Here is a 7,500-nt window from a genome sequence, read left to right as displayed (position 1 = left end):
AGAGAGAGAGAGAGAGAGAGAGAGAATCCTTAAGTCCATTTTTTTTTTTTCCTGTTTCTGAAAGCACGAGGAGGAGGAGGAGAAGGAGGAGGAGGAGGAGGAGGAGGAGGATGGACCATAATTGAGGCACGCGCCCCTGTCCTGCGGCGAGGCTGGAGCATTGGGTGTGGCGGCGCGTGGCCCGTGTTACCTGGCGCGGCTCGGGGCAATTAGCAGGCAGGTGTGGCGCGCAGGGATGCCTCGCCCAACCTCCGCTGGCCGCCTTTGTTACCTCACCTCACCTCGACTTAAATGGGCAGCGGGACTTGGGCTGTTTTTTGTTTGACTGTTCTTATCTTGCCTTGTTACCTCCGCACTGCACTTACGAGACACACACACACACACACACACACACACACACACACACACACACACACACACACACACACACCGAAGGGAAGCTACAAGAAGCCATCAAACATACACGTGGCAGTTTCTCTATCTATCTATCTATCTATCTATCTATCTATCTATCTATCTCTATCCACCTATCATCCCTGTCTATAAAGTTACCTTTTAACGCTCCCTACTGAATCAGCAATAAGAACCTTATTACTGAGTTTGCTCCCGTCACGCACGTCTCTGAGAATCCACATAGCGCCTCTACGCACCTAAACTATACATGCGCAGTACATTATTTTACCCAGGATCTACAAAAGGAAGGCCTGCTCACGCCTGCCACTCTGATTTCAAGGAGATGTATGATTTTTTTTTTTTTCATTTATTTATTTATTCATTTTAAGAGACGTTTAGGCAAGTTTGGGTACAGGTCACTTCCCATCAAGAAGCCAGGAGCAAAACTAGTCGGGAATAAACTCAGTTTTTTTTCTTTTTTCTATTTATTTACCGACTGATTTTCCTTCTGTGAATTGCACCCCATAGTTGACTGACCTGCAACTCTCACTGACAGTACACACACCGTCTGTCGTCTCCCGCCTCCCTAATTCATTGGCAGTCTTTCAGTTTATTTGGAAAAAAGTTAAACAAATAAGAGTGCCAAGGAAAAACAGGAAGGAGGGATGCTGAGAAAGGGAATAAGAAAAACATGGTGTATAAAGCTGCCGGCCGGTTCAGTCAGCTCTTCCAGTTCAGTTCTGCAATCTGCAAGAATAATGTAAGGATATAAAGACGAGAACTATATATATATATATATATATATATATAAAAAAAAAAATATATATATATATATATATATATATATATATATATATATATATATATATATAAAAGGAGAGGGGGGATACGAAGATAAAAAAGAAAGAAATAACAAACAGCGAAGCATAAAGTTGTTTGGCGGTCAGATCAGCTCTTTCAGTTTTGCAAGGATAATGTAAGTGTATAAAGCAAAAAAAAATAAAAAAATAAAAAATAAATAAATAAATAAATAAATAAATAAATAAATAAATAAAATAGAATAAAAAAACCAGGATGGGGTCGGGATACAAAGAAAGACAACAGCAGAGACAGCGGAGCACAAAATTGGTGGACGGTTTGGCCATCTCTTTCAGCTCAGTTTTGCAAGAATCCTTTTTTTTTGACTTCTCTTTAAGGACTGGTACTTCAGTGGGCCTCTTTTTTTTTTTCTTTTTAACTTTTTGCTGCCCTTGACCAGTGACCCTCTCATACACACACACACACACACACACACACAAAGGGATAATGTAAATATATATAACAGAGAACTTCAAAACTCTTCAAAACTGAGAGAAAAACGCAAAACAAACTGGAAGCGAGACAAGGTTAATTGACTTCTGGCAATGACTTTACGTGTTCGCGTCTGTCATGGCCCTCATCTATCACGCCTCTCCCCTCCCGTGCGTGACGTGACTCCCTGACACTTCCTGCTGTATTGCTGTCATGTGTTGTCATACGCACTGTTACTTTTTTGGTCTTTAAATATTAGTTTCAACCTTCAAATGACACTATGATACTCTTTGCTTCATTTGAGTCACCACAGATGCTTTTACTGAGGAACGAACAAAGTCTATTAGAGGGTTTCAAATGCTGATGACTCCCTCTGTTGTTGAAGGTGGTTTTAGAAATTATATTCTGAAATGGGACTAGATTATTTAGTAAGCTTGGGGAGAAGATAGGGCAGTCAGAGGTTGAACTGTGGTCTTGTGGTGGTGGTGGTGGTAGTAGTAGTAGTAGTAGTAGTAGTAGTAGTAGTAGTAGTAGTAGTAGTAGTAGTAATTTTTTTTTTTTTTTTTTTTTTTTTTTTTTTTTGTGTGTGTGTGTGTGTGTGTGTGGTGTGTGTGTGTGTGTGTATGTGTGTGTGTGTGTGTGTGTGTGTGTGTGTGTGTGTGTGTGTGTGTGTGTGTGTGTGTGTGTGCTCAAACAAAACTTTCCCTAACAAATAAAACACACAGGAAACACCAACAACGAACAACTGGCCAGCACACGACAAGCGCTCACATCAAAACCCTTTTATCGCCCACAACACGTCCCTTCACTGCCCTTAGCCAAGTCCCTTAATCTCCCTTACCCTTTAATACCTCAAACAAACCCTTCATACCCCCAAGCAAACCTTTCGTTTCCCCAGCAAGTCCCTTTAATTCCCCTAAGCAAGTTTCTCGTATTCCCCTTAACAAGCCCATCATTCTCTTAACAAGTTCACCTGTCCTTCCCTTAACAAACCCTTTCACTACCAACTTCAAGCTCCCATTGCATTCCCCCAGCAAGTCCTATTACGTCACCAGCAGAACACTACCATCTCCTCAAGGGCGCCAACACCGCTAATGCCCCGTAAACACCAGTCCTTTCCACAAAGCCCAGTCAAGAATAACACTCCAATTTTTGCCTTATAAACCCCGTAAAAAATAATAGATTTCTTCATATCCATCAATCTCTCGACTATCAAAGAAGTCCCAAACATTCCAGGCCCTTCCAGCCTCATACAGCATCACCCAGCCTCTTCCAGCCCTGTCCAACCTCGCCCAGTCTCTTTCAGCCCTGTCCAACTTCGTCCAGCCTCTTCCAGCCCTGTCCAACCTCGTTCAGCCTCTTCCGGCCATGTCCAACCTCGCCCAGCCTCTTCCGGCCATGTCCAATCTCGTCCAGCCTCTCCAGCCTCATCCAGCTTCTGCCAGCCTCACCCAGCCCCACCCTGCACGGTAATTAACTAGTGACACTCTCCACCCACCTATACATCCATAACATTCTGTCCCGATCCGCCCATGCCTTGCCTGGTCATGCCAATACAGTAACGATCCCATCTGTTCATTCCTCCCTGCTCCGTCCCGTCATTCCACCCCGATAATCCATAATGACACTGTTCATTTATCTGTGTTCCTATGGTTCCATCCAGCCCCGCCCTGCCAATGAACAGTAATGCTCCTCATCCATCTCGCCACACGCCACCCTTGACTTGCCTATCTCAGCCAGTCATACCTCATGGAGTTACATAAAGTTACATAGTTACATAGAAAAACAGGCCACAACAGACCTTGCGGTCCTCGCGAGGTGATCTGACTTATGACTACTAAGATGATAGTAGAAGAAAAGGACAGAAAAGCAGAAGGCTCTCTCTTTCCACCCTCCACTCCCTCCAGCATAAGCCGTACAGGAAAGCAGGTCCGAAAGAAATACTTTACGGGGTTAGAGAAGGAAAAAAAAGCCGAATGAAATTTTATAGGAAAGAAAGAAAATAGATGAAATGAGGTGCCTCCATTTCCTAAAGGTACGGACGGAGATGCAATGGCCTGCCGTACACATTCACGGGTCGAGGGCGTGACGGAGAGGTGTATTCACTCAACACAGTCTTGTATTGTAAGCTGGCACGGCTGTTTGAAACGAGGCTCGTGTTCTCTCTATATTTGGCAGAACACTTTACTTGGTGTATGATATATTGCATGACCGGGAATCCTGCAGGAACTGTGACATTATACGAGTTCAAGCTTGTTCAAATTAAATTTTATAAATAAATATGAAGAAATTGTTTCTCAAATTTCAAATAGTGCTAGATGAACGGAATAGACTCAGTAATCAAGTCAGTGCATTAGGGAGCATTAAAAGACGATTAGATAAATTTATGAAGGGAGATGAGGAGGGAAGAGGGTGGTTATGATTTGCATAGGGACTGCCATATATAGGCATAACGACTTCTTTCACCTTCCCTATGTTCATATGTCTACGTTCTTGATATATTCCAGTATGTATGAAACGTGATGCATCTCTGAATAATGCTGCTTCTCTGGAGGAAACACGTTCGCTACTCTTGAAACTGATATTGTAGATGTTCCGTGTTGCAAAGGCGCAGTATGTGTAGCAAACGTGGCGCACCTCCCTCAAGGGGCGTCACCCTCCCACACACAGGTCACCGCCCTCATCCCAGGTCACGCAGGTCTTCCCATGACGCCATTTTGCAACATGATATGATTCTGTGTAAATGATTCACACGTATTCGTTGCGTCAGCGTTGATGAGCGTGACGGCCACAGCTAAGTCATCTCCTGTCACACCTTTTTCACTGATGCACTCAGGAATTCTCTGCCTGACTCAGTTTCTCCGTCTTGGGCTTCTCAAGGGAGGAGTGAAGCGATGCCTCTCTAACTAAATTGGTTACTCAATTTTTTGGGGGTTTAGTCGATTAAGCTTTATTTTTTTTCATCAGTTTCTAGACAGCCTTCTCTTAGTTCATGTGAAAAAAAAAAAAATCTGATTAGAGGAAAGATTGTACACACACGTGGCCTGAGTTGATGCCAGGTGACGTGCGCGGAAAGTTCACTCAAAGCAAACAAGATAAACACACACACACACACACACACACACACACACACACACACACACACACACACACACACACACACACACACCAGCCAGACAGCTTATACTGGATACAGAAGTATCTGTACGTAAGCGCATAACCCGCCACATTATAAATAAACAAGTCTTGATACGAATGAAGTCATGTTGCTACGCGCTTAGGAACAAGGGAATAATCGCCCAATCAGCGCGTGAGAACGTCGCGTATTGACAGCGTTACCACTCGCGTGTCCACAGGTGATGTAATTAGCGGCGCAGACCTGGCCACACGGAGCACAGCGGAGGGAACAAAGACCAGAGTACTGAGTGAACCCTTGTAAGATACTTTTAAAAATGAGCTCTTTAATAACACACGCCTGGAGACACTGGCAGCACGACCATCTTCGCGTCAGCATCCGTAACTCACCGCCTCACATGTTAATATCCGGCCGGCGCGCTCCAGCCGTGATAAAGTGCGACCGAGTTCCCATAACGAATAATAACTACGGTCTATTTGCCAATTTCACGGGGGGGTCTTGGCCCTGAGTTGAATGGCCTTGGGAGCCTCGCGGAGGGAGTGTGTGGTGCGTCACTTGTCAGTCTTCCTTCCTTCAGCCTTCTATTCCGAGTCTTATTTCCCAACAAAGGGACGTCCTGTCGACCTCCCTTGTACATATGCATGAGCCGCATTGTTCCTTATCACACTCACTGAAGGCTTGACGTCACGGCGAGGTAGAGACTTGGACGTGTTGCAGTTGTAGGGCCGCTGTGCCAGGCTGCCCGAGGGATGCACCTTTGTTCATGCTTGTATACTGCACGGTCTTTAGGTGTCACTAATTTTCTAGGAGGCATTTGTGGGTTTATGGGAACGCGATAAGTACGATATATCTCTCTCCTATGCTATGATAACTACTAATGCCTTTCCTAATAGGTCTTTGGCAGGTAATGTCAAGGTAATGTGACACTTGTTAAGCCTTTGAGAGATCTTGAACTCAAAGTGCACAGCGTCGCCACACGAGGAATGAGATCACAGGAAGCCATGATATTCCGTTTTCTGTTGTAATGATAGACTAGATCACCACCCGCGCTGTCGCTGCCTGACCTGCTTGAGGACAAAACTCGCTGGCTCTTTCTTTGCAGTCGCGTTGAGTAATGTCACGAAACCCATACGTCCTTCCTTATAGTCCCCCTCAAGAAGTGATGTCATGACACCCACTTCTTTGCGAACACTCCCAGCAAGAAGTAATGCCACAAAACCCACACGTTCTTCTTCTGAACACTCCCAGCAAGAAGTAATGCCACAAAACCCACACGTTCTTCTTTCTGAACACTCCCAGCAAGAAGTAATGCCACAAAACCCACACGTTCTTCTTTCTGAACACTCCCAGCAAGAAGTAATGCCACAAAACCCACTTCTCTCTTTCCTGCACAGTCGCGCTAGGAAATGACGCCACAAAACACGCACGTTCCTTCCTGGACACTCGTTCCTAGAAGTAATACCACAAAACCCACTCGTTCTCTTTTTATAATCACAAAACCCAATGAAGCCCTCCGTACAACAGACTATCCGAGTCATCTACACAGACAACGCATCACTCCGCGCACTCACAGCACCTGCCACCGCCAAGACGATCCGTGTAGCCAGGCCGCAGGAGGCAGCGAGGGGGTATAAACAGTGACAGCAGGTATTCAGGCTCCCAAAAAGGCTGGCTGGCCGCACGCGAGGGAGGGAGCGGCGTTAAGAGGACTTAGACCAACCACTTGCATAATGGACGGGCATGAGGCGAGGGTGAGGGCTTAGGAAAAGGAGATCCCGAGCCGCGGCGCCCTGAGGGAGGCAAGGAGAGGCGGGAAGGGAAAACGCGAGGAAAGTTGGTAAGGAAGAAAAAGAGAACCGTGGATGGAAAATTGAACAGTTTGCCAGGAAGGGAAAACCAAACTAGACGGCAATGTATCTCTTGTTCTTGTGTTGTGGCTTACGACGTAGTTTTTGTGATGATAATCATGTGACTAAGAGCGTTCAGATGAATCACACACACACACACAAACACAAACACACACGCTGGTAGCAAAGAAAGTATAGGCCATTCTACCTTTAAATATTAAATTCCGGGGATGATAGACATAGAAGAGGAGGAGGAGGAGGAGGAGGAGGAGATGGTGGTGGTAATGGCAGTGATTGTGGCTGTCGTGGGTAAGACGTGAAAGTGAGAGTAAAGAGAGACGGCGGAACGAGCTCAAGATATGATTAGAGGGTGAGAGGGTGAGAGGAAGTGAGGGAGAGAGGGAGGGCTGTAAGGATGCAGGGAGAGTTAAGCTGCCAGAATAGTGAGAGAGAAGAAAAGGAGAGGTGTTGAGATAAAAAAAAAAAGTTTAGAAAGGTGAGGCTGTGAGGTTAAGAGGAAGCTGTGAAATTGAAGCTTATGCGGACGTGAAGCGAGGACGGAGGAGAGATAAGGACCGTGAAGTATTGGTGAGGATGAGATGAGGAATGGCTACAGAAGTGTGTGGATAAAGTTATGAGGTTCTAAATATGTGAATACGAGGAAATACTTCAACAATGATCAGATGAGGTGGACTGTGAGGCGCTGGTGAAGATGAGATACGAAACAGATACGTAAATATGAGAAAGTGAGGTTAGATTATGACGCTCTGATCAGGATTTTCTTCTTTTTAATGTAAGAAAGGTGCTGGCAAGAAAGGTACAAGGGTAACAAAA

This window comes from Scylla paramamosain, chromosome 16 (assembly GCF_035594125.1).
Source record: "Scylla paramamosain isolate STU-SP2022 chromosome 16, ASM3559412v1, whole genome shotgun sequence".
Classification (NCBI taxonomy): domain Eukaryota; kingdom Metazoa; phylum Arthropoda; class Malacostraca; order Decapoda; family Portunidae; genus Scylla; species Scylla paramamosain.
Note: the sequence above shows the minus strand (reverse complement) of the source record.